This window comes from Euprymna scolopes, chromosome 28 (assembly GCF_053919585.1).
Source record: "Euprymna scolopes isolate OS-2025 chromosome 28, ASM5391958v1, whole genome shotgun sequence".
Taxonomy (NCBI): domain Eukaryota; kingdom Metazoa; phylum Mollusca; class Cephalopoda; order Sepiida; family Sepiolidae; genus Euprymna; species Euprymna scolopes.
This window is the reverse complement of record NC_136509.1, coordinates 83,390,855-83,409,703: the sequence shown is the minus strand read 5'-3', so window position 1 is coordinate 83,409,703 and position 18,849 is coordinate 83,390,855. Positions and strand designations below refer to the sequence as shown.

The 18,849-nt window shown below is 40.8% G+C and overlaps 58 non-coding genes across 58 annotated transcripts; all 58 read left to right on the top strand.

Moving 5' to 3' along the window:
* Positions 1 to 182: 182 nt before the first annotated feature.
* Trnae-cuc (transfer RNA glutamic acid (anticodon CUC)) lies at positions 183 to 253 on the top strand. Its single transcript has one exon. It is a non-coding gene; the product is annotated as a tRNA-Glu (tRNA).
* A 192-nt stretch (positions 254 to 445) lies between these two features.
* On the top strand, positions 446 to 516 carry Trnae-cuc (transfer RNA glutamic acid (anticodon CUC)). Its single transcript has one exon. It is a non-coding gene; the product is annotated as a tRNA-Glu (tRNA).
* A 192-nt stretch (positions 517 to 708) lies between these two features.
* Trnae-cuc (transfer RNA glutamic acid (anticodon CUC)) lies at positions 709 to 779 on the top strand. The gene has a single exon. It is a non-coding gene; the product is annotated as a tRNA-Glu (tRNA).
* Positions 780 to 971: 192 nt separating this feature from the next.
* Positions 972 to 1,042, top strand: Trnae-cuc (transfer RNA glutamic acid (anticodon CUC)). Its single transcript has one exon. It is a non-coding gene; the product is annotated as a tRNA-Glu (tRNA).
* A 192-nt stretch (positions 1,043 to 1,234) lies between these two features.
* Trnae-cuc (transfer RNA glutamic acid (anticodon CUC)) lies at positions 1,235 to 1,306 on the top strand. Its single transcript has one exon. It is a non-coding gene; the product is annotated as a tRNA-Glu (tRNA).
* Positions 1,307 to 1,498: 192 nt separating this feature from the next.
* Trnae-cuc (transfer RNA glutamic acid (anticodon CUC)) lies at positions 1,499 to 1,569 on the top strand. Its single transcript has one exon. It is a non-coding gene; the product is annotated as a tRNA-Glu (tRNA).
* A 192-nt stretch (positions 1,570 to 1,761) lies between these two features.
* On the top strand, positions 1,762 to 1,833 carry Trnae-cuc (transfer RNA glutamic acid (anticodon CUC)). Its single transcript has one exon. It is a non-coding gene; the product is annotated as a tRNA-Glu (tRNA).
* Positions 1,834 to 2,288: 455 nt separating this feature from the next.
* Trnae-cuc (transfer RNA glutamic acid (anticodon CUC)) lies at positions 2,289 to 2,360 on the top strand. Its single transcript has one exon. It is a non-coding gene; the product is annotated as a tRNA-Glu (tRNA).
* A 192-nt stretch (positions 2,361 to 2,552) lies between these two features.
* Positions 2,553 to 2,624, top strand: Trnae-uuc (transfer RNA glutamic acid (anticodon UUC)). The gene has a single exon. It is a non-coding gene; the product is annotated as a tRNA-Glu (tRNA).
* A 456-nt stretch (positions 2,625 to 3,080) lies between these two features.
* On the top strand, positions 3,081 to 3,151 carry Trnae-uuc (transfer RNA glutamic acid (anticodon UUC)). The gene has a single exon. It is a non-coding gene; the product is annotated as a tRNA-Glu (tRNA).
* Positions 3,152 to 3,343: 192 nt separating this feature from the next.
* On the top strand, positions 3,344 to 3,415 carry Trnae-cuc (transfer RNA glutamic acid (anticodon CUC)). Its single transcript has one exon. It is a non-coding gene; the product is annotated as a tRNA-Glu (tRNA).
* A 192-nt stretch (positions 3,416 to 3,607) lies between these two features.
* Positions 3,608 to 3,679, top strand: Trnae-cuc (transfer RNA glutamic acid (anticodon CUC)). The gene has a single exon. It is a non-coding gene; the product is annotated as a tRNA-Glu (tRNA).
* Positions 3,680 to 3,871: 192 nt separating this feature from the next.
* Trnae-cuc (transfer RNA glutamic acid (anticodon CUC)) lies at positions 3,872 to 3,942 on the top strand. Its single transcript has one exon. It is a non-coding gene; the product is annotated as a tRNA-Glu (tRNA).
* A 192-nt stretch (positions 3,943 to 4,134) lies between these two features.
* On the top strand, positions 4,135 to 4,205 carry Trnae-cuc (transfer RNA glutamic acid (anticodon CUC)). Its single transcript has one exon. It is a non-coding gene; the product is annotated as a tRNA-Glu (tRNA).
* Positions 4,206 to 4,660: 455 nt separating this feature from the next.
* Trnae-cuc (transfer RNA glutamic acid (anticodon CUC)) lies at positions 4,661 to 4,731 on the top strand. Its single transcript has one exon. It is a non-coding gene; the product is annotated as a tRNA-Glu (tRNA).
* A 192-nt stretch (positions 4,732 to 4,923) lies between these two features.
* On the top strand, positions 4,924 to 4,994 carry Trnae-cuc (transfer RNA glutamic acid (anticodon CUC)). Its single transcript has one exon. It is a non-coding gene; the product is annotated as a tRNA-Glu (tRNA).
* Positions 4,995 to 5,186: 192 nt separating this feature from the next.
* Trnae-cuc (transfer RNA glutamic acid (anticodon CUC)) lies at positions 5,187 to 5,257 on the top strand. Its single transcript has one exon. It is a non-coding gene; the product is annotated as a tRNA-Glu (tRNA).
* Positions 5,258 to 5,449: 192 nt separating this feature from the next.
* Trnae-cuc (transfer RNA glutamic acid (anticodon CUC)) lies at positions 5,450 to 5,521 on the top strand. Its single transcript has one exon. It is a non-coding gene; the product is annotated as a tRNA-Glu (tRNA).
* A 192-nt stretch (positions 5,522 to 5,713) lies between these two features.
* Positions 5,714 to 5,784, top strand: Trnae-cuc (transfer RNA glutamic acid (anticodon CUC)). The gene has a single exon. It is a non-coding gene; the product is annotated as a tRNA-Glu (tRNA).
* A 192-nt stretch (positions 5,785 to 5,976) lies between these two features.
* Trnae-cuc (transfer RNA glutamic acid (anticodon CUC)) lies at positions 5,977 to 6,048 on the top strand. Its single transcript has one exon. It is a non-coding gene; the product is annotated as a tRNA-Glu (tRNA).
* A 192-nt stretch (positions 6,049 to 6,240) lies between these two features.
* Trnae-cuc (transfer RNA glutamic acid (anticodon CUC)) lies at positions 6,241 to 6,311 on the top strand. The gene has a single exon. It is a non-coding gene; the product is annotated as a tRNA-Glu (tRNA).
* A 455-nt stretch (positions 6,312 to 6,766) lies between these two features.
* Trnae-cuc (transfer RNA glutamic acid (anticodon CUC)) lies at positions 6,767 to 6,838 on the top strand. The gene has a single exon. It is a non-coding gene; the product is annotated as a tRNA-Glu (tRNA).
* A 192-nt stretch (positions 6,839 to 7,030) lies between these two features.
* On the top strand, positions 7,031 to 7,102 carry Trnae-cuc (transfer RNA glutamic acid (anticodon CUC)). Its single transcript has one exon. It is a non-coding gene; the product is annotated as a tRNA-Glu (tRNA).
* A 192-nt stretch (positions 7,103 to 7,294) lies between these two features.
* Trnal-caa (transfer RNA leucine (anticodon CAA)) lies at positions 7,295 to 7,366 on the top strand. The gene has a single exon. It is a non-coding gene; the product is annotated as a tRNA-Leu (tRNA).
* A 191-nt stretch (positions 7,367 to 7,557) lies between these two features.
* Trnae-uuc (transfer RNA glutamic acid (anticodon UUC)) lies at positions 7,558 to 7,628 on the top strand. Its single transcript has one exon. It is a non-coding gene; the product is annotated as a tRNA-Glu (tRNA).
* Positions 7,629 to 7,820: 192 nt separating this feature from the next.
* Positions 7,821 to 7,892, top strand: Trnae-cuc (transfer RNA glutamic acid (anticodon CUC)). Its single transcript has one exon. It is a non-coding gene; the product is annotated as a tRNA-Glu (tRNA).
* A 192-nt stretch (positions 7,893 to 8,084) lies between these two features.
* On the top strand, positions 8,085 to 8,156 carry Trnae-cuc (transfer RNA glutamic acid (anticodon CUC)). Its single transcript has one exon. It is a non-coding gene; the product is annotated as a tRNA-Glu (tRNA).
* Positions 8,157 to 8,611: 455 nt separating this feature from the next.
* On the top strand, positions 8,612 to 8,683 carry Trnae-cuc (transfer RNA glutamic acid (anticodon CUC)). Its single transcript has one exon. It is a non-coding gene; the product is annotated as a tRNA-Glu (tRNA).
* A 192-nt stretch (positions 8,684 to 8,875) lies between these two features.
* Positions 8,876 to 8,946, top strand: Trnae-cuc (transfer RNA glutamic acid (anticodon CUC)). The gene has a single exon. It is a non-coding gene; the product is annotated as a tRNA-Glu (tRNA).
* Positions 8,947 to 9,138: 192 nt separating this feature from the next.
* On the top strand, positions 9,139 to 9,209 carry Trnae-cuc (transfer RNA glutamic acid (anticodon CUC)). The gene has a single exon. It is a non-coding gene; the product is annotated as a tRNA-Glu (tRNA).
* Positions 9,210 to 9,401: 192 nt separating this feature from the next.
* On the top strand, positions 9,402 to 9,473 carry Trnae-cuc (transfer RNA glutamic acid (anticodon CUC)). Its single transcript has one exon. It is a non-coding gene; the product is annotated as a tRNA-Glu (tRNA).
* A 455-nt stretch (positions 9,474 to 9,928) lies between these two features.
* Trnae-cuc (transfer RNA glutamic acid (anticodon CUC)) lies at positions 9,929 to 9,999 on the top strand. Its single transcript has one exon. It is a non-coding gene; the product is annotated as a tRNA-Glu (tRNA).
* A 192-nt stretch (positions 10,000 to 10,191) lies between these two features.
* Positions 10,192 to 10,262, top strand: Trnae-cuc (transfer RNA glutamic acid (anticodon CUC)). Its single transcript has one exon. It is a non-coding gene; the product is annotated as a tRNA-Glu (tRNA).
* A 455-nt stretch (positions 10,263 to 10,717) lies between these two features.
* Positions 10,718 to 10,789, top strand: Trnae-cuc (transfer RNA glutamic acid (anticodon CUC)). The gene has a single exon. It is a non-coding gene; the product is annotated as a tRNA-Glu (tRNA).
* A 192-nt stretch (positions 10,790 to 10,981) lies between these two features.
* Trnae-cuc (transfer RNA glutamic acid (anticodon CUC)) lies at positions 10,982 to 11,052 on the top strand. The gene has a single exon. It is a non-coding gene; the product is annotated as a tRNA-Glu (tRNA).
* Positions 11,053 to 11,244: 192 nt separating this feature from the next.
* On the top strand, positions 11,245 to 11,316 carry Trnae-cuc (transfer RNA glutamic acid (anticodon CUC)). The gene has a single exon. It is a non-coding gene; the product is annotated as a tRNA-Glu (tRNA).
* Positions 11,317 to 11,508: 192 nt separating this feature from the next.
* Trnae-cuc (transfer RNA glutamic acid (anticodon CUC)) lies at positions 11,509 to 11,580 on the top strand. Its single transcript has one exon. It is a non-coding gene; the product is annotated as a tRNA-Glu (tRNA).
* Positions 11,581 to 12,035: 455 nt separating this feature from the next.
* Positions 12,036 to 12,107, top strand: Trnae-cuc (transfer RNA glutamic acid (anticodon CUC)). The gene has a single exon. It is a non-coding gene; the product is annotated as a tRNA-Glu (tRNA).
* A 192-nt stretch (positions 12,108 to 12,299) lies between these two features.
* On the top strand, positions 12,300 to 12,371 carry Trnae-cuc (transfer RNA glutamic acid (anticodon CUC)). The gene has a single exon. It is a non-coding gene; the product is annotated as a tRNA-Glu (tRNA).
* A 192-nt stretch (positions 12,372 to 12,563) lies between these two features.
* On the top strand, positions 12,564 to 12,635 carry Trnae-cuc (transfer RNA glutamic acid (anticodon CUC)). The gene has a single exon. It is a non-coding gene; the product is annotated as a tRNA-Glu (tRNA).
* A 455-nt stretch (positions 12,636 to 13,090) lies between these two features.
* On the top strand, positions 13,091 to 13,162 carry Trnae-cuc (transfer RNA glutamic acid (anticodon CUC)). The gene has a single exon. It is a non-coding gene; the product is annotated as a tRNA-Glu (tRNA).
* A 192-nt stretch (positions 13,163 to 13,354) lies between these two features.
* On the top strand, positions 13,355 to 13,425 carry Trnae-cuc (transfer RNA glutamic acid (anticodon CUC)). Its single transcript has one exon. It is a non-coding gene; the product is annotated as a tRNA-Glu (tRNA).
* Positions 13,426 to 13,617: 192 nt separating this feature from the next.
* On the top strand, positions 13,618 to 13,688 carry Trnae-cuc (transfer RNA glutamic acid (anticodon CUC)). Its single transcript has one exon. It is a non-coding gene; the product is annotated as a tRNA-Glu (tRNA).
* Positions 13,689 to 13,880: 192 nt separating this feature from the next.
* Trnae-cuc (transfer RNA glutamic acid (anticodon CUC)) lies at positions 13,881 to 13,952 on the top strand. Its single transcript has one exon. It is a non-coding gene; the product is annotated as a tRNA-Glu (tRNA).
* A 455-nt stretch (positions 13,953 to 14,407) lies between these two features.
* On the top strand, positions 14,408 to 14,478 carry Trnae-cuc (transfer RNA glutamic acid (anticodon CUC)). The gene has a single exon. It is a non-coding gene; the product is annotated as a tRNA-Glu (tRNA).
* A 192-nt stretch (positions 14,479 to 14,670) lies between these two features.
* Positions 14,671 to 14,741, top strand: Trnae-cuc (transfer RNA glutamic acid (anticodon CUC)). The gene has a single exon. It is a non-coding gene; the product is annotated as a tRNA-Glu (tRNA).
* Positions 14,742 to 15,196: 455 nt separating this feature from the next.
* On the top strand, positions 15,197 to 15,268 carry Trnae-cuc (transfer RNA glutamic acid (anticodon CUC)). The gene has a single exon. It is a non-coding gene; the product is annotated as a tRNA-Glu (tRNA).
* A 191-nt stretch (positions 15,269 to 15,459) lies between these two features.
* Trnae-cuc (transfer RNA glutamic acid (anticodon CUC)) lies at positions 15,460 to 15,530 on the top strand. Its single transcript has one exon. It is a non-coding gene; the product is annotated as a tRNA-Glu (tRNA).
* A 192-nt stretch (positions 15,531 to 15,722) lies between these two features.
* Positions 15,723 to 15,794, top strand: Trnae-cuc (transfer RNA glutamic acid (anticodon CUC)). Its single transcript has one exon. It is a non-coding gene; the product is annotated as a tRNA-Glu (tRNA).
* Positions 15,795 to 15,986: 192 nt separating this feature from the next.
* Positions 15,987 to 16,058, top strand: Trnae-cuc (transfer RNA glutamic acid (anticodon CUC)). The gene has a single exon. It is a non-coding gene; the product is annotated as a tRNA-Glu (tRNA).
* A 455-nt stretch (positions 16,059 to 16,513) lies between these two features.
* Trnae-cuc (transfer RNA glutamic acid (anticodon CUC)) lies at positions 16,514 to 16,585 on the top strand. Its single transcript has one exon. It is a non-coding gene; the product is annotated as a tRNA-Glu (tRNA).
* A 192-nt stretch (positions 16,586 to 16,777) lies between these two features.
* On the top strand, positions 16,778 to 16,848 carry Trnae-cuc (transfer RNA glutamic acid (anticodon CUC)). The gene has a single exon. It is a non-coding gene; the product is annotated as a tRNA-Glu (tRNA).
* Positions 16,849 to 17,040: 192 nt separating this feature from the next.
* On the top strand, positions 17,041 to 17,111 carry Trnae-cuc (transfer RNA glutamic acid (anticodon CUC)). The gene has a single exon. It is a non-coding gene; the product is annotated as a tRNA-Glu (tRNA).
* A 192-nt stretch (positions 17,112 to 17,303) lies between these two features.
* Trnae-cuc (transfer RNA glutamic acid (anticodon CUC)) lies at positions 17,304 to 17,375 on the top strand. The gene has a single exon. It is a non-coding gene; the product is annotated as a tRNA-Glu (tRNA).
* A 192-nt stretch (positions 17,376 to 17,567) lies between these two features.
* On the top strand, positions 17,568 to 17,638 carry Trnae-cuc (transfer RNA glutamic acid (anticodon CUC)). The gene has a single exon. It is a non-coding gene; the product is annotated as a tRNA-Glu (tRNA).
* A 192-nt stretch (positions 17,639 to 17,830) lies between these two features.
* Positions 17,831 to 17,902, top strand: Trnae-cuc (transfer RNA glutamic acid (anticodon CUC)). The gene has a single exon. It is a non-coding gene; the product is annotated as a tRNA-Glu (tRNA).
* A 192-nt stretch (positions 17,903 to 18,094) lies between these two features.
* Trnae-cuc (transfer RNA glutamic acid (anticodon CUC)) lies at positions 18,095 to 18,166 on the top strand. The gene has a single exon. It is a non-coding gene; the product is annotated as a tRNA-Glu (tRNA).
* Positions 18,167 to 18,621: 455 nt separating this feature from the next.
* On the top strand, positions 18,622 to 18,693 carry Trnae-cuc (transfer RNA glutamic acid (anticodon CUC)). The gene has a single exon. It is a non-coding gene; the product is annotated as a tRNA-Glu (tRNA).
* Positions 18,694 to 18,849: the final 156 nt, after the last annotated feature.

Sequence of the window (18,849 nt, the reverse complement as noted above, 5' to 3'; positions counted from 1 at the left end):
TTTTATTTGTATTATCGGAATTACAATGTTTTATATATTTCTCTCATTTGCAGGGCATTATCCTGAAATTTCTGTGGCTTCCATATGCTGATAATTAACTGGGAATAGCAAACATTCTTATGAAGTGATGCTCATGCATTATTAAGTAAAGAAGATGTCCGTTCGGTCGGAAGCCAACATTCTCCCATATGGTCTAGTGGTTAGGATTCCTGGCTCTCACCCAGCGGCCCGGGTTCGATTCCCGGTGTGGGAATGTCATGTATTTTATTTGTATTATCGGAATTACAATGTTTTATATATTTCTCTCATTTGCAGGGCATTGTCCTGAACATTTCTGTGGCTTCCATATGCTGATAATTAACTGGGAAAAGCAAACATTCTTATGAAGTGATGCTCATGCATTATTAAGTAAAGAAGATGTCCGTTCGATCGGAAGCCAACATTCTCCAATATGGTCTAGTGGTTAGGATTCCTGGCTCTCACCCAGCGGCCCGGGTTCGATTCCCGGTGTGGGAATGTCATGTATTTTATTTGTATTATCGGAATTACAATGTTTTATATATTTCTCTCATTTGCAGGGCATTATCCTGAACTTTTCTGTGGCTTCCATATGCTGATACTTAACTGGGAAAAGCAAACATTCTTATGAAGTGATGCTCATGCATTATTTAGTAAAGAAGATGTCTGTTCGATCGGAAGCCAACATTTTCCCATATGGTCTAGTGGTTAGGATTCCTGGCTCTCACCCAGCGGCCCGGGTTCGATTCCCGGTGTGGGAATGTCATGTATTTTATTTGTATTATCGGAATTACAATGTTTTATATATTCCTCTCATTTGCAGGGCATTGTCCTGAACTTTTCTGTGGCTTCCATATGCTGATAATTAACTGGGAAAAGCAAACATTCTTATGAAGTGATGCTCATGCATTATTAAGTAAAGAAGATGTCCGTTCGATCGGAAGCCAACATTCTCCCATATGGTCTAGTGGTTAGGATTCCTGGCTCTCACCCAGCGGCCCGGGTTCGATTCCCGGTGTGGGAATGTCATGTATTTTATATGTATTATCGGAAGTACAATGTTTTTTATATTTCTCTCATTTGCAGGGCATTGTCCTGAACTTTTCTGTGGCTTCCATATGCTGATAATTAACTGGGAAAAGCAAACATTCTTATGAAGTGATGCTCATGCATTATTAAGTAAAGAAGATGTCCGTTCGATCGGAAGCCAACATTCTCCAATATGGTCTAGTGGTTAGGATTCCTGGCTCTCACCCAGGCGGCCCGGGTTCGATTCCCGGTGTGGGAATGTCACGTATTTTATTTGTATTATCGGAATTACAATGTTTTATATATTTCTCTCATTTGCAGGGCATTGTCCTGAACTTTTCTGTGGCTTCCATATGCTGATAATTAACTGGGAAAAGCAAACATTCTTATGAAGTGATGCTCATGCATTATTAAGTAAAGAAGATGTCCGTTCGATCGGAAGCCAACATTCTCCCATATGGTCTAGTGGTTAGGTTTCCTGGCTCTCAACCAGCGGCCCGGGTTCGATTCCCGGTGTGGGAACGTCATGTATTTTATTTGTATTATCGGAATTACAATGTTTTATATATTTCTCTCCTTTGCAGGGCATTGTCCTGAACTTTTCTGTGGCTTCCATATGCTGATAATTAACTGGGAAAAGCAAACATTCTTATGAAGTGATGCTCATGCATTATTAAGTAAAGAAGATGTCCGTTCGATCGGAAGCAAACATTCTCCCATATGGTCTAGTGGTTAGGATTCCTGGCTCTCACACAGGCGGCCCGGGTTCGATTCCCGGTGTGGGAATGTCATGTATTTTATTTGTATTATCGGAATTACAATGTTTCATATAATTCTCTCATTTGCAGGGTATTGTCCTGAACTTTTCTGTGGCTTCCATATGCTGATAATTAACTGGGAAAAACAAACATTCTTATGAAGTGATGCTCATGCATTATTAAGTAAAGAAGATGTCCGTTCGATCGGAAGCCAACATTCTCCAATATGGTGTAGTGGTTAGGATTCCTGGCTCTCACCCAGCGGCCCGGGTTCGATTCCCGGTGTGGGAATGTCATGTATTTTATTTGTATTATCGAAATTACAATGTTTTATATATTTCTCTCATTTGCAGGGCATTATCCTGAACTTTTCTGTGGCTTCCATATGCTGATAATTAACTGGGAAAAGCAAACATTCTTATGAAGTGATGCTCATGCATTATTAAGTAAAGAAGATGTCCGTTCGATCTGAAGCCAACATTCTCCCATATGGTCTAGTGGTTAGGATTCCTGGCTCTCACCCAGGCGGCCCGGGTTCGATTCCCGGTGTGGGAATGTCATGTATTTTATTTGTATTATCGGAATTACAATGTTTTATATATTTCTCTCATTTGCAGGGCATTGTCCTGAACTTTTCTGTGGCTTCCATTTGCTGATAATTAACTGGGAAAAGCAAACATTCTTATGAAGTGATGCTCATGCATTATTAAGTAAAGAAGATATCCGTTCGATCGGAAGCCAACATTCTCCAATATGGTCTAGTGGTTAGGATTCCTGGCTTTCACCCAGGCGGCCCGGGTTCGATTCCCGGTGTGGGAATGTCGTGTATTTTATTTGTATTATCGGAATTACAATGTTTCATATATTTCTCTCATTTGCAGGGCATTGTCCTGAACTTTTCTGTGGCTTCCATATGCTGATAATTAACTGGGAAAAGCAAACATTCTTATGAAGTGATGCTCATGCATTATTAAGTAAAGAAGATATCCGTTCGATCGGAAGCCAACATTCTCCCATATGGTCTAGTGGTTAGGATTCCTGGCTCTAACCCAGGCGGCCCGGGTTCGATTCCCGGTGTGGGAATGTCATGTATTTTATTTGTATTATCGGAATTACAATGTTTTATATATTTCTCTCATTTGCAGGGCATTGTCCTGAACTTTTCTGTTGCTTCCATATGCTGATAATTAACTGGGAAAAACAAACATTCTTATGAAGTGATGCTCATGCATTATTAAGTAAAGAAGACGTCCGTTCGATCGGAAGCCAACATTCTCCAATATGGTCTAGTGGTAAGGATTCCTGGCTTTCACCCAGCGGCCCGGGTTCGATTCCCGGTGTGGGAATGTCATGTATTTTATTTGTATTATCGGAATTACAATGTTTTATATATTTCTCTCATTTGCAGGGCATTATCCTGAACTTTTCTGTGGCTTCCATATGCTGATAATTAACTGGGAAAAGCAAACATTCTTATGAAGTGATGCTCATGCATTATTAAGTAAAGAAGATGTCCGTTCGATCGAAAGCCAACATTCTCCCATATGGTCTAGTGGTTAGGATTCCTGGCTCTCACCCAGGCGGCCCGGGTTCGATTCCCGGTGTGGGAATGTCATGTATTTTATTTGTATTATCGGAATTACAATGTGTCATATATTTCTCTCATTTGCAGGGTATTGTCCTGAACTTTTCTGTGGCTTCCATATGCTGATAATTAACTGGGAAAAGCAAACATTCTTATGAAGTGATGCTCATGCATTATTAAGTAAAGAAGATGTCCGTTCGATCGGAAGCCAACATTCTCCCATATGGTCTAGTGGTTAGGATTCCTGGCTCTCACCCAGGCGGCCCGGGTTCGATTCCCGGTGTGGGAATGTCATGTATTTTATTTGTATTATCGGAATTACAATGTTTTATATATTTCTCTCATTTGCAGGGCATTGTCCTGAACTTTTCTGTGGCTTCCATATGCTGATAATTAACTGGGAAAAGCAAACATTCTTATGAAGTGATGCTCATGCATTATTTAGTAAAGAAGATGTCTGTTCGATCGGAAGCCAACATTTTCCCATATGGTCTAGTGGTTAGGATTCCTGGCTCTCACCCAGCGGCCCGGGTTCGATTCCCGGTGTGGGAATGTCATGTATTTTATTTGTATTATCGGAATTACAATGTTTTATATATTTCTCTCATTTGCAGGGCATTATCCTGAACTTTTCTGTGGCTTCCATATGCTGATAATTAACTGGGAAAAGCAAACATTCTTATGAAGTGATGCTCATGCATTATTAAGTAAAGAAGATGTCCGTTCGATCGGAAGCCAACATTCTCCCATATGGTCTAGTGGTTAGGATTCCTGGCTCTCACCCAGCGGCCCGGGTTCGATTCCCAGTGTGGGAATGTCATGTATTTTATTTGTATTATCGGAAGTACAATGTTTTATATATTTCTCTCATTTGCAGGGCATTGTCCTGAACTTTTCTGTGGCTTCCATATGCTGATAATTAACTGGGAAAAGCAAACATTCTTATGAAGTGATGCTCATGCATTATTAAGTAAAGTAGATATCCGTTCGATCGGAAGCCAACATTCTCCCATATGGTGTAGTGGTTAGGTTTCCTGGCTCTCACCTAGCGGCCCGGGTCCGATTCCCGGTGTGGGAATGTCATGTATTGTATTTGTATTATCGGAATTACAATGTTTTATATATTTCTCTCATTTGCAGGGCATTGTCCTGAACATTTCTGTGGCTTCCATATGCTGATAATTAACTGGGAAAAGCAAACATTCTTATGAAGTGATGCTCATGCATTATTAAGTAAAGAAGATGTCTGTTCGATCGGAAGCCAACATTTTCCCATATGGTCTAGTGGTTAGGATTCCTGGCTCTCACCCAGCGGCCCGGGTTCGATTCCCGGTGTGGGAATGTCATGTATTTTATTTGTATTATCGGAATTACAATGTTTTATATATTTCTCTCATTTGCAGGGCATTATCCTGAACTTTTCTGTGGCTTCCATATGCTGATAATTAACTGGGAAAAGCAAACATTCTTATGAAGTGATGCTCATGCATTATTAAGTAAAGAAGATGTCCGTTCGATCGGAAGCCAACATTCTCCCATATGGTCTAGTGGTTAGGATTCCTTGCTCTCACCCAGCGGCCCGGGTTCGATTCCCGGTGTGGGAATGTCATGTATTTTATTTGTATTATCGGAATTACAATGTTTTATATATTTCTCTCATTTGCAGGGCATTGTCCTGAACATTTCTGTGGCTTCCATATGCTGATAATTAACTGGGAAAAGCAAACATTCTTATGAAGTGATGCTCATGCATTATTAAGTAAAGAAGATGTCCGTTCGATCGGAAGCCAACATTCTCCAATATGGTCTAGTGGTTAGGATTCCTGGCTCTCACCCAGCGGCCCGGGTTCGATTCCCGGTGTGGGAATGTCATGTATTTTATTTGTATTATCGGAATTACAATGTTTTATATATTTCTCTCATTTGCAGGGCATTATCCTGAACTTTTCTGTGGCTTCCATATGCTGATAATTAACTGGGAAAAGCAAACATTCTTATGAAGTGATGCTCATGCATTATTTAGTAAAGAAGATGTCTGTTCGATCGGAAGCCAACATTTTCCCATATGGTCTAGTGGTAAGGATTCCTGGCTCTCACCCAGGCGGCCCGGGTTCGATTCCAGGTGTGGGAATGTCATGTATTTTATTTGTATTATCGGAATTACAATGTTTTATATATTTCTCTCATTTGCAGGGCATTGTCCTGAACTTTTCTGTGGCTTCCATATGCTGATAATTAACTGGGAAAAGCAAACATTCTTATGAAGTGATGCTCATGCATTATTAAGTAAAGAAGATGTCCGTTCGATCGGAAGCCAACATTCTCCCATATGGTCTAGTGGTTAGGATTCCTGGCTCTCACCCAGCGGCCCGGGTTCGATTCCCGGTGTGGGAATGTCATGTATTTTATATGTATTATCGGAAGTACAATGTTTTTTATATTTCTCTCATTTGCAGGGCATTGTCCTGAACTTTTCTGTGGCTTCCATATGCTGATAATTAACTGGGAAAAGCAAACATTCTTATGAAGTGATGCTCATGCATTATTAAGTAAAGAAGATGTCCGTTCGATCGGAAGCCAACATTCTCCAATATGGTCTAGTGGTTAGGATTCCTGGCTCTCACCCAGGCGGCCCGGGTTCGATTCCCGGTGTTGGAATGTCACGTATTTTATTTGTATTATCGGAATTACAATGTTTTATATATTTCTCTCATTTGCAGGGCATTGTCCTGAACTTTTCTGTGGCTTCCATATGCTGATAATTAACTGGGAAAAGCAAACATTCTTATGAAGTGATGCTCATGCATTATTAAGTAAAGAAGATGTCCGTTCGATCGGAAGCCAACATTCTCCCATATGGTCTAGTGGTTAGGTTTCCTGGCTCTCAACCAGCGGCCCGGGTTCGATTCCCGGTGTGGGAACGTCATGTATTTTATTTGTATTATCGGAATTACAATGTTTTATATATTTCTCTCCTTTGCAGGGCATTGTCCTGAACTTTTCTGTGGCTTCCATATGCTGATAATTAACTGGGAAAAACAAACATTCTTATGAAGTGATGCTCATGCATTATTAAGTAAAGAAGATGTCCGTTCGATCGGAAGCCAACATTCTCCAATATGGTGTAGTGGTTAGGATTCCTGGCTCTCACCCAGCGGCCCGGGTTCGATTCCCGGTGTGGGAATGTCATGTATTTTATTTGTATTATCGGAATTACAATGTTTTATATATTTCTCTCATTTGCAGGGCATTATCCTGAACTTTTCTGTGGCTTCCATATGCTGATAATTAACTGGGAAAAGCAAACATTCTTATGAAGTGATGCTCATGCATTATTAAGTAAAGAAGATGTCCGTTCGATCTGAAGCCAACATTCTCCCATATGGTCTAGTGGTTAGGATTCCTGGCTCTCACCCAGGCGGCCCGGGTTCGATTCCCGGTGTGGGAATGTCATGTATTTTATTTGTATTATCGGAATTACAATGTTTTATATATTTCTCTCATTTGCAGGGCATTGTCCTGAACTTTTCTGTGGCTTCCATTTGCTGATAATTAACTGGGAAAAGCAAACATTCTTATGAAGTGATGCTCATGCATTATTAAGTAAAGAAGATATCCGTTCGATCGGAAGCCAACATTCTCCCATATGGTCTAGTGGTTAGGATTCCTGGCTCTCACCCAGGCGGCCCGGGTTCGATTCCCGGTGTGGGAATGTCATGTATTTTATTTGTATTATCGGAATTACAATGTTTTATATATTTCTCTCATTTGCAGGGCATTGTCCTGAACTTTTCTGTGGCTTCCATATGCTGATAATTAACTGGGAAAAGCAAACATTCTTATGAAGTGATGCTCATGCATTATTAAGTAAAGAAGATATCCGTTCGATCGGAAGCCAACATTCTCCCATATGGTCTAGTGGTTAGGATTCCTGGCTCAAACCCAGGCGGCCCGGGTTCGATTCCCGGTGTGGGAATGTCATGTATTTTATTTGTATTATCGGAATTACAATGTTTTATATATTTCTCTCATTTGCAGGGCATTGTCCTGAACTTTTCTGTTGCTTCCATATGCTGATAATTAACTGGGAAAAAAAACATTCTTATGAAGTGATGCTCATGCATTATTAAGTAAAGAAGACGTCCGTTCGATCGGAAGCCAACATTCTCCAATATGGTCTAGTGGTAAGGATTCCTGGCTTTCACCCAGCGGCCCGGGTTCGATTCCCGGTGTGGGAATGTCATGTATTTTATTTGTATTATCGGAATTACAATGTTTTATATATTTCTCTCATTTGCAGGGCATTATCCTGAACTTTTCTGTGGCTTCCATATGCTGATAATTAACTGGGAAAAGCAAACATTCTTATGAAGTGATGCTCATGCATTATTAAGTAAAGAAGATGTCCGTTCGATCGGAAGCCAACATTCTCCCATATGGTCTAGTGGTTAGGATTCCTGGCTCTCACCCAGGCGACCCGGGTTCGATTCCCGGTGTGGGAATGTCATGTATTTTATTTGTATTATCGGAATTACAATGTGTCATATATTTCTCTCATTTGCAGGGTATTGTCCTGAACTTTTCTGTGGCTTCCATATGCTGATAATTAACTGGGAAAAGCAAACATTCTTATGAAGTGATGCTCATGCATTATTAAGTAAAGAAGATGTCCGTTCGATCGGAAGCCAACATTCTCCCATATGGTCTAGTGGTTAGGATTCCTGGCTCTCACCCAGGCGGCCCTGGTTCGATTCCCGGTGTGGGAATGTCATGTATTTTATTTGTATTATCGGAATTACAATGTTTTATATATTTCTCTCATTTGCAGGGCATTGTCCTGAACTTTTCTGTGGCTTCCATATGCTGATAATTAACTGGGAAAAGCAAACATTCTTATGAAGTGATGCTCATGCATTATTAAGTAAAGAAGATGTCCGTTCGATCGGAAGCCAACATTCTCCCATATGGTGTAGTGGTTAGGTTTCCTGGCTCTCACCCAGCGGCCCGGGTCCGATTCCCGGTGTGGGAATGTCATGTATTGTATTTGTATTATCGGAATTACAATGTTTTATATATTTCTCTCATTTGCAGGGCATTGTCCTGAACATTTCTGTGGCTTCCATATGCTGATAATTAACTGGGAAAAGCAAACATTCTTATGAAGTGATGCTCATGCATTATTAAGTAAAGAAGATGTCCGTTCGATCGGAAGCCAACATTCTCCCATATGGTCTAGTGGTTAGGATTCCTGGCTCTCCCCCAGGCGGCCCGGGTTCGATTCCCGGTGTGGGAATGTCATGTATTTTATTTGTATTATCGGAATTACAATGTTTTATATATTTTTCTCATTTGCAGGGCATTGTCCTGAACATTTCTGTGGCTTCCATATGCTGATAATTAACTGGGAAAAGCAAACATTCTTATGAAGTGATGCTCATGCATTATTTAGTAAAGAAGATGTCTGTTCGATCGGAAGCCAACATTTTCCCATATGGTCTAGTGGTTAGGATTCCTGGCTCTCACCCAGCGGCCCGGGTTCGATTCCCGGTGTGGGAATGTCATGTATTTTATTTGTATTATCGGAATTACAATGTTTTATATATTTCTCTCATTTGCAGGGCATTATCCTGAACTTTTCTGTGGCTTCCATATGCTGATAATTAACTGGGAAAAGCAAACATTCTTATGAAGTGATGCTCATGCATTATTAAGTAAAGAAGATGTCCGTTCGATCGGAAGCCAACATTCTCCCATATGGTCTAGTGGTTAGGATTCCTGGCTCTCACCCAGCGGCCCGGGTTCGATTCCCGGTGTGGGAATGTCATGTATTTTATTTGTATTATCGGAAGTACAATGTTTTATATATTTCTCTCATTTGCAGGGCATTGTCCTGAACTTTTCTGTGGCTTCCATATGCTGATAATTAACTGGGAAAAGCAAACATTCTTATGAAGTGATGCTCATGCATTATTAAGTAAAGAAGATGTCCGTTCGATCGGAAGCAAACATTCTCCAATATGGTCTAGTGGTTAGGATTCCTGGCTCTCACCCAGGCGGCCCGGGTTCGATTCCCGGTGTGGGAATGTCACGTATTTTATTTGTATTATCGGAATTACAATGTTTTATATATTTCTCTCATTTGCAGGGCATTGTCCTGAACTTTTCTGTGGCTTCCATATGCTGATAATTAACTGGGAAAAGCAAACATTCTTATGAAGTGATGCTCATGCATTATTAAGTAAAGAAGATGTCCGTTCGATCGGAAGCCAACATTCTCCCATATGGTGTAGTGGTTAGGTTTCCTGGCTCTCACCCAGCGGCCCGGGTCCGATTCCCGGTGTGGGAATGTCATGTATTGTATTTGTATTATCGGAATTACAATGTTTTATATATTTCTCTCATTTGCAGGGCATTGTCCTGAACATTTCTGTGGCTTCCATATGCTGATAATTAACTGGGAAAAGCAAACATTCTTATGAAGTGATGCTCATGCATTATTAAGTAAAGAAGATGTCCGTTCGATCGGACGCCAACATTCTCCCATATGGTCTAGTGGTTAGGTTTCCTGGCTCTCACCCAGCGGCCCGGGTTCGATTCCCGGTGTGGGAATGTCATGTATTTTATTTGTATTATCGGAATTACAATGTTTTATATATTTCTCTCATTTGCAGGACATTGTCCTGAACATTTCTGTGGCTTCCATATGCTGATAATTAACTGGGAAAAGCAAACATTCTTATGAAGTGATGCTCATGCATTATTTAGTAAAGAAGATGTCTGTTCGATCGGAAGCCAACATTTTCCCATATGGTCTAGTGGTTAGGATTCCTGGCTCTCACCCAGCGGCCCGGGTTCGATTCCCGGTGTGGGAATGTCATGTATTTTATTTGTATTATCGGAATTACAATGTTTTATATATTTCTCTCATTTGCAGGGCATTATCCTGAACTTTTCTGTGGCTTCCATATGCTGATAATTAACTGGGAAAAGCAAACATTCTTATGAAGTGATGCTCATGCATTATTAAGTAAAGAAGATGTCCGTTCGATCGGAAGCCAACATTCTCCCATATGGTCTAGTGGTTAGGATTCCTGGCTCTCACCCAGCGGCCCGGGTTCGATTCCCTGTGTTGGAATGTCATGTATTTTATTTGTATTATCGGAATTACAATGTTTTATATATTTCTCTCATTTGCAGGGCATTGTCCTGAACTTTTCTGTGGCTTCCATATGCTGATAATTAACTGGGAAAAGCAAACATTCTTATGAAGTGATGCTCATGCATTATTAAGTAAAGAAGATGTCCGTTCGATCGGAAGCCAACATTCTCCAATATGGTCTAGTGGTTAGGATTCCTGGCTCTCACCCAGGCGGCCCGGGTTCGATTCCCGGTGTGGGAATGTCACGTATTTTATTTGTATTATCGGAATTACAATGTTTTATATATTTCTCTCATTTGCAGGGCATTGTCCTGAACTTTTCTGTGGCTTCCATATGCTGATAATTAACTGGGAAAAGCAAACATTCTTATGAAGTGATGCTCATGCATTATTAAGTAAAGAAGATGTCCGTTCGATCGGAAGCCAACATTCTCCCATATAGTCTAGTGGTTAGGTTTCCTGGCTCTCAACCAGCGGCCCGGGTTCGATTCCCGGTGTGGGAACGTCATGTATTTTATTTGTATTATCGGAATTACAATGTTTTATATATTTCTCTCCTTTGCAGGGCATTGTCCTGAACTTTTCTGTGGCTTCCATATGCTGATAATTAACTGGGAAAAGCAAACATTCTTATGAAGTGATGCTCATGCATTATTAAGTAAAGAAGATGTCCGTTCGATCGGAAGCCAACATTCTCCCATATGGTCTAGTGGTTAGGATTCCTGGCTCTCACCCAGGCACCCCGGGTTCGATTCCCGGTGTGGGAATGTCATGTATTTTATTTGTATTATCGGAATTACAATGTTTCATATATTTCTCTCATTTGCAGGGCATTGTCCTGAACTTTTCTGTGGCTTCCATATGCTGATAATTGACTTAGAAAAGTAAACATTCTTATGAAGTGATGCTCATGCATTATTAAGAAAAGAAGATGTCCGTTCGATCGGAAGCCAACATTCTCCCATATGGTCTAGTGGTTAGGATTCCTGGCTCTCACCCAGGCGGCCCGGGTTCGATTCCCGGTGTGGGAATGTCATGTATTTTATTTGTATTATCGGAATTACAATGTTTTATATATTTCTCTCATTTGCAGGGCATTGTCCTGAACTTTTCTGTGGCTTCCATATGCTGATAATTAACTGGGAAAAGCAAACATTCTTATGAAGTGATGCTCATGCATTATTAAGTAAAGAAGATGTCCGTTCGATCGGAAGCCAACATTCTCCCATATGGTGTAGTGGTTAGGTTTCCTGGCTCTCACCCAGCGGCCCGGGTCCGATTCCCGGTGTGGGAATGTCATGTATTGTATTTGTATTATCGGAATTACAATGTTTTATATATTTCTCGCATTTGCAGGGCATTGTCCTGAACATTTCTGTGGCTTCCATATGCTGATAATTAACTGGGAAAAGCAAACATTCTTATGAAGTGATGCTCATGCATTATTAAGTAAAGAAGATGTCCGTTCGATCGGAAGCCAACATTCTCCCATATGGTCTAGTGGTTAGGATTCCTGGCTCTCACCCAGGCGGCCCGGGTTCGATTCCCGGTGTGGGAATGTCATGTATTTTATTTGTATTATCGGAATTACAATGTTTTATATATTTCTCTCATTTGCAGGGCATTATCCTGAACTTTTCTGTGGCTTCCATATGCTGATAATTAACTGGGAAAAGCAAACATTCTTATGAAGTGATGCTCATGCATTATTAAGTAAAGAAGATGTCCATTCGATCGGAAGCCAACATTCTCCCATATGGTCTAGTGGTTAGGATTCCTGGCTCTCACCCAGGCGACCCGGGTTCGATTCCCGGTGTGGGAATGTCATGTATTTTATTTGTATTATCGGAATTACAATGTGTCATATATTTCTCTCATTTGCAGGGTATTGTCCTGAACTTTTCTGTGGCTTCCATATGCTGATAATTAACTGGGAAAAGCAAACATTCTTATGAAGTGATGCTCATGCATTATTAAGTAAAGAAGATGTCCGTTCGATCGGAAGCCAACATTCTCCCATATGGTCTAGTGGTTAGGATTCCTGGCTCTCACCCAGGCGGCCCTGGTTCGATTCCCGGTGTGGGAATGTCATGTATTTTATTTGTATTATCGGAATTACAATGTTTTATATATTTCTCTCATTTGCAGGGCATTGTCCTGAACTTTTCTGTGGCTTCCATATGCTGATAATTAACTGGGAAAAGCAAACATTCTTATGAAGTGATGCTCATGCATTATTAAGTAAAGAAGATGTCCGTTCGATCGGAAGCCAACATTCTCCCATATGGTGTAGTGGTTAGGTTTCCTGGCTCTCACCCAGCGGCCCGGGTCCGATTCCCGGTGTGGGAATGTCATGTATTGTATTTGTATTATCGGAATTACAATGTTTTATATATTTCTCTCATTTGCAGGGCATTGTCCTGAACATTTCTGTGGCTTCCATATGCTGATAATTAACTGGGAAAAGCAAACATTCTTATGAAGTGATGCTCATGCATTATTAAGTAAAGAAGATGTCCGTTCGATCGGAAGCCAACATTCTCCCATATGGTCTAGTGGTTAGGATTCCTGGCTCTCCCCCAGGCGGCCCGGGTTCGATTCCCGGTGTGGGAATGTCATGTATTTTATTTGTATTATCGGAATTACAATGTTTTATATATTTTTCTCATTTGCAGGGCATTGTCCTGAACATTTCTGTGGCTTCCATATGCTGATAATTAACTGGGAAAAGCAAACATTCTTATGAAGTGATGCTCATGCATTATTTAGTAAAGAAGATGTCTGTTCGATCGGAAGCCAACATTTTCCCATATGGTCTAGTGGTTAGGATTCCTGGCTCTCACCCAGCGGCCCGGGTTCGATTCCCGGTGTGGGAATGTCATGTATTTTATTTGTATTATCGGAATTACAATGTTTTATATATTTCTCTCATTTGCAGGGCATTATCCTGAACTTTTCTGTGGCTTCCATATGCTGATAATTAACTGGGAAAAGCAAACATTCTTATGAAGTGATGCTCATGCATTATTAAGTAAAGAAGATGTCCGTTCGATCGGAAGCCAACATTCTCCCATATGGTCTAGTGGTTAGGATTCCTGGCTCTCACCCAGCGGCCCGGGTTCGATTCCCGGTGTGGGAATGTCATGTATTTTATTTGTATTATCGGAAGTACAATGTTTTATATATTTCTCTCATTTGCAGGGCATTGTCCTGAACTTTTCTGTGGCTTCCATATGCTGATAATTAACTGGGAAAAGCAAACATTCTTATGAAGTGATGCTCATGCATTATTAAGTAAAGAAGATGTCCGTTCGATCGGAAGCAAACATTCTCCAATATGGTCTAGTGGTTAGGATTCCTGGCTCTCACCCAGGCGGCCCGGGTTCGATTCCCGGTGTGGGAATGTCACGTATTTTATTTGTATTATCGGAATTACAATGTTTTATATATTTCTCTCATTTGCAGGGCATTGTCCTGAACTTTTCTGTGGCTTCCATATGCTGATAATTAACTGGGAAAAGCAAACATTCTTATGAAGTGATGCTCATGCATTATTAAGTAAAGAAGATGTCCGTTCGATCGGAAGCCAACATTCTCCCATATGGTGTAGTGGTTAGGTTTCCTGGCTCTCACCCAGCGGCCCGGGTCCGATTCCCGGTGTGGGAATGTCATGTATTGTATTTGTATTATCGGAATTACAATGTTTTATATATTTCTCTCATTTGCAGGGCATTGTCCTGAACATTTCTGTGGCTTCCATATGCTGATAATTAACTGGGAAAAGCAAACATTCTTATGAAGTGATGCTCATGCATTATTAAGTAAAGAAGATGTCCGTTCGATCGGACGCCAACATTCTCCCATATGGTCTAGTGGTTAGGTTTCCTGGCTCTCACCCAGCGGCCCGGGTTCGATTCCCGGTGTGGGAATGTCATGTATTTTATTTGTATTATCGGAATTACAATGTTTTATATATTTCTCTCATTTGCAGGACATTGTCCTGAACATTTCTGTGGCTTCCATATGCTGATAATTAACTGGGAAAAGCAAACATTCTTATGAAGTGATGCTCATGCATTATTTAGTAAAGAAGATGTCTGTTCGATCGGAAGCCAACATTTTCCCATATGGTCTAGTGGTTAGGATTCCTGGCTCTCACCCAGCGGCCCGGGTTCGATTCCCGGTGTGGGAATGTCATGTATTTTATTTGTATTATCGGAATTACAATGTTTTATATATTTCTCTCATTTGCAGGGCATTATCCTGAACTTTTCTGTGGCTTCCATATGCTGATAATTAACTGGGAAAAGCAAACATTCTTATGAAGTGATGCTCATGCATTATTAAGTAAAGAAGATGTCCGTTCGATCGGAAGCCAACATTCTCCCATATGGTCTAGTGGTTAGGATTCCTGGCTCTCACCCAGCGGCCCGGGTTCGATTCCCTGTGTTGGAATGTCATGTATTTTATTTGTATTATCGGAATTACAATGTTTTATATATTTCTCTCATTTGCAGGGCATTGTCCTGAACTTTTCTGTGGCTTCCATATGCTGATAATTAACTGGGAAAAGCAAACATTCTTATGAAGTGATGCTCATGCATTATTAAGTAAAGAAGATGTCCGTTCGATCGGAAGCCAACATTCTCCAATATGGTCTAGTGGTTAGGATTCCTGGCTCTCACCCAGGCGGCCCGGGTTCGATTCCCGGTGTGGGAATGTCACGTATTTGTTTGTATTATCGGAATTACAATGTTTTATATATTTCTCTCATTTGCAGGGCATTGTCCTGAACTTTTCTGTGGCTTCCATATGCTGATAATTAACTGGGAAAAGCAAACATTCTTATGAAGTGATGCTCATGCATTATTAAGTAAAGAAGATGTCCGTTCGATCGGAAGCCAACATTCTCCCATATAGTCTAGTGGTTAGGTTTCCTGGCTCTCAACCAGCGGCCCGGGTTCGATTCCCGGTGTGGGAACGTCATGTATTTTATTTGTATTATCGGAATTACAATGTTTTATATATTTCTCTCCTTTGCAGGGCATTGTCCTGAACTTTTCTGTGGCTTCCATATGCTGATAATTAACTGGGAAAAGCAAACATTCTTATGAAGTGATGCTCATGCATTATTAAGTAAAGAAGATGTCCGTTCGATCGGAAGCCAACATTCTCCCATATGGTCTAGTGGTTAGGATTCCTGGCTCTCACCCAGGCACCCCGGGTTCGATTCCCGGTGTGGGAATGTCATGTATTTTATTTGTATTATCGGAATTACAATGTTTCATATATTTCTCTCATTTGCAGGGCATTGTCCTGAACTTTTCTGTGGCTTCCATATGCTGATAATTGACTTAGAAAAGTAAACATTCTTATGAAGTGATGCTCATGCATTATTAAGAAAAGAAGATGTCCGTTCGATCGGAAGCCAACATTCTCCCATATGGTCTAGTGGTTAGGATTCCTGGCTCTCACCCAGGCGGCCCGGGTTCGATTCCCGGTGTGGGAATGTCATGTATTTTATTTGTATTATCGGAATTACAATGTTTTATATATTTCTCTCATTTGCAGGGCATTGTCCTGAACTTTTCTGTGGCTTCCATATGCTGATAATTAACTGGGAAAAGCAAACATTCTTATGAAGTGATGCTCATGCATTATTAAGTAAAGAAGATGTCCGTTCGATCGGAAGCCAACATTCTCCCATATGGTGTAGTGGTTAGGTTTCCTGGCTCTCACCCAGCGGCCCGGGTCCGATTCCCGGTGTGGGAATGTCATGTATTGTATTTGTATTATCGGAATTACAATGTTTTATATATTTCTCGCATTTGCAGGGCATGGTCCTGAACATTTCTGTGGCTTCCATATGCTGATAATTAACTGAGAAAAGCAAACATTCTTATGAAGTGATGCTCATGCATTATTAAGTAAAGAAGATGTCCGTTCGATCGGAAGCCAACATTCTCCCATATGGTCTAGTGGTTAGGATTCCTGGCTCTCCCCCAGGCGGCCCGGGTTCGATTCCCGGTGTGGGAATGTCATGTATTTTATTTGTATTATCGGAATTACAATGTTTTATATATTTTTCTCATTTGCAGGGCATTGTCCTGAACATTTCTGTGGCTTCCATATGCTGATAATTAACTGGGAAAAGCAAACATTCTTATGAAGTGATGCTCATGCATTATTTAGTAAAGAAGATGTCTGTTCGATCGGAAGCCAACATTTTCCCATATGGTCTAGTGGTTAGGATTCCTGGCTCTCACCCAGCGGCCCGGGTTCGATTCCCGGTGTGGGAATGTCATGTATTTTATTTGTATTATCGGAATTACAATGTTTTATATATTTCTCTCATTTGCAGGGCATTATCCTGAACTTTTCTGTGGCTTCCATATGCTGATAATTAACTGGGAAAAGCAAACATTCTTATGAAGTGATGCTCATGCATTATTAAGTAAAGAAGATGTCCGTTCGATCGGAAGCCAACATTCTCCCATATGGTCTAGTGGTTAGGATTCCTGGCTCTCACCCAGCGGCCCGGGTTCGATTCCCGGTGTGGGAATGTCATGTATTTTATTTGTATTATCGGAAGTACAATGTTTTATATATTTCTCTCATTTGCAGGGCATTGTCCTGAACTTTTCTGTGGCTTCCATATGCTGATAATTAACTGGGAAAAGCAAACATTCTTATGAAGTGATGCTCATGCATTATTAAGTAAAGAAGATGTCCGTTCGATCGGAAGCCAACATTCTCCAATATGGTCTAGTGGTTAGGATTCCTGGCTCTCACCCAGGCGGCCCGGGTTCGATTCCCGGTGTGGGAATGTCACGTATTTTATTTGTATTATCGGAATTACAATGTTTTATATATTTCTCTCATTTGCAGGGCATTGTCCTGAACTTTTCTGTGGCTTCCATATGCTGATAATTAACTGGGAAAAGCAAACATTCTTATGAAGTGATGCTCATGCATTATTAAGTAAAGAAGATGTCCGTTCGATCGGAAGCCAACATTCTCCCATATAGTCTAGTGGTTAGGTTTCCTGGCTCTCAACCAGCGGCCCGGGTTCGATTCCCGGTGTGGGAACGTCATGTATTTTATTTGTATTATCGGAATTACAATGTTTTATATATTTCTCTCCTTTGCAGGGCATTGTCCTGAACTTTTCTGTGGCTTCCATATGCTGATAATTAACTGGGAAAAGCAAACATTCTTATGAAGTGATGCTCATGCATTATTAAGTAAAGAAGATGTCCGTTCGATCGGAAGCCAACATTCTCCCATATGGTCTAGTGGTTAGGATTCCTGGCTCTCACCCAGGCACCCCGGGTTCGATTCCCGGTGTGGGAATGTCATGTATTTTATTTGTATTATCGGAATTACAATGTTTCATATATTTCTCTCATTTGCAGGGCATTGTCCTGAACTTTTCTGTGGCTTCCATATGCTGATAATTGACTTAGAAAAGTAAACATTCTTATGAAGTGATGCTCATGCATTATTAAGAAAAGAAGATGTCCGTTCGATCGGAAGCCAACATTCTCCCATATGGTCTAGTGGTTAGGATTCCTGGCTCTCACCCAGGCGGCCCGGGTTCGATTCCCGGTGTGGGAATGTCATGTATTTTATTTGTATTATCGGAATTACAATGTTTCATATATTTCTCTCATTTGCAGGGTATTGTCCTGAACTTTTCTGTGGCTTCCATATGCTGATAATTAACTGGGAAAAACAAACATTCTTATTAAGTGATGCTCATGCATTATTAAGTAAAGAAGATGTCCGTTCGATCTGAAGCCAACATTCTCCAATATGGTGTAGTGGTTAGGATTCCTGGCTCTCACCCAGCGGCCCGGGTTCGATTCCCGGTGTGGGAATGTCATGTATTTTATTTGTATTATCGGAATTACAATGTTTTATATATTTCTCTCATTTGCAGGGCATTATCCTGAACTTTTCTGTACCTTCAATATGCTGATAATTAACTGGGAAAAGCAAACATTCTTATGAAGTGATGCTCATGCATTATTAAGTAAAGAAGATGTCCGTTCGATCTGAAGCCAACATTCTCCCATATGGTCTAGTGGTTAGGATTCCTGGCTCTCACCCAGGCGGCCCGGGTTCGATTCCCGGTGTGGGAATGTCATGTATTTTATTTGTATTATCGGAATTACAATGTTTTATATATTTCTCTCATTTGCAGGGCATTGTCCTGAACTTTTCTGTGGCTTCCATATGCTGATAATTAACTGGGAAAAGCAAACATTCTTATGAAGTGATGCTCATGCATTATTAAG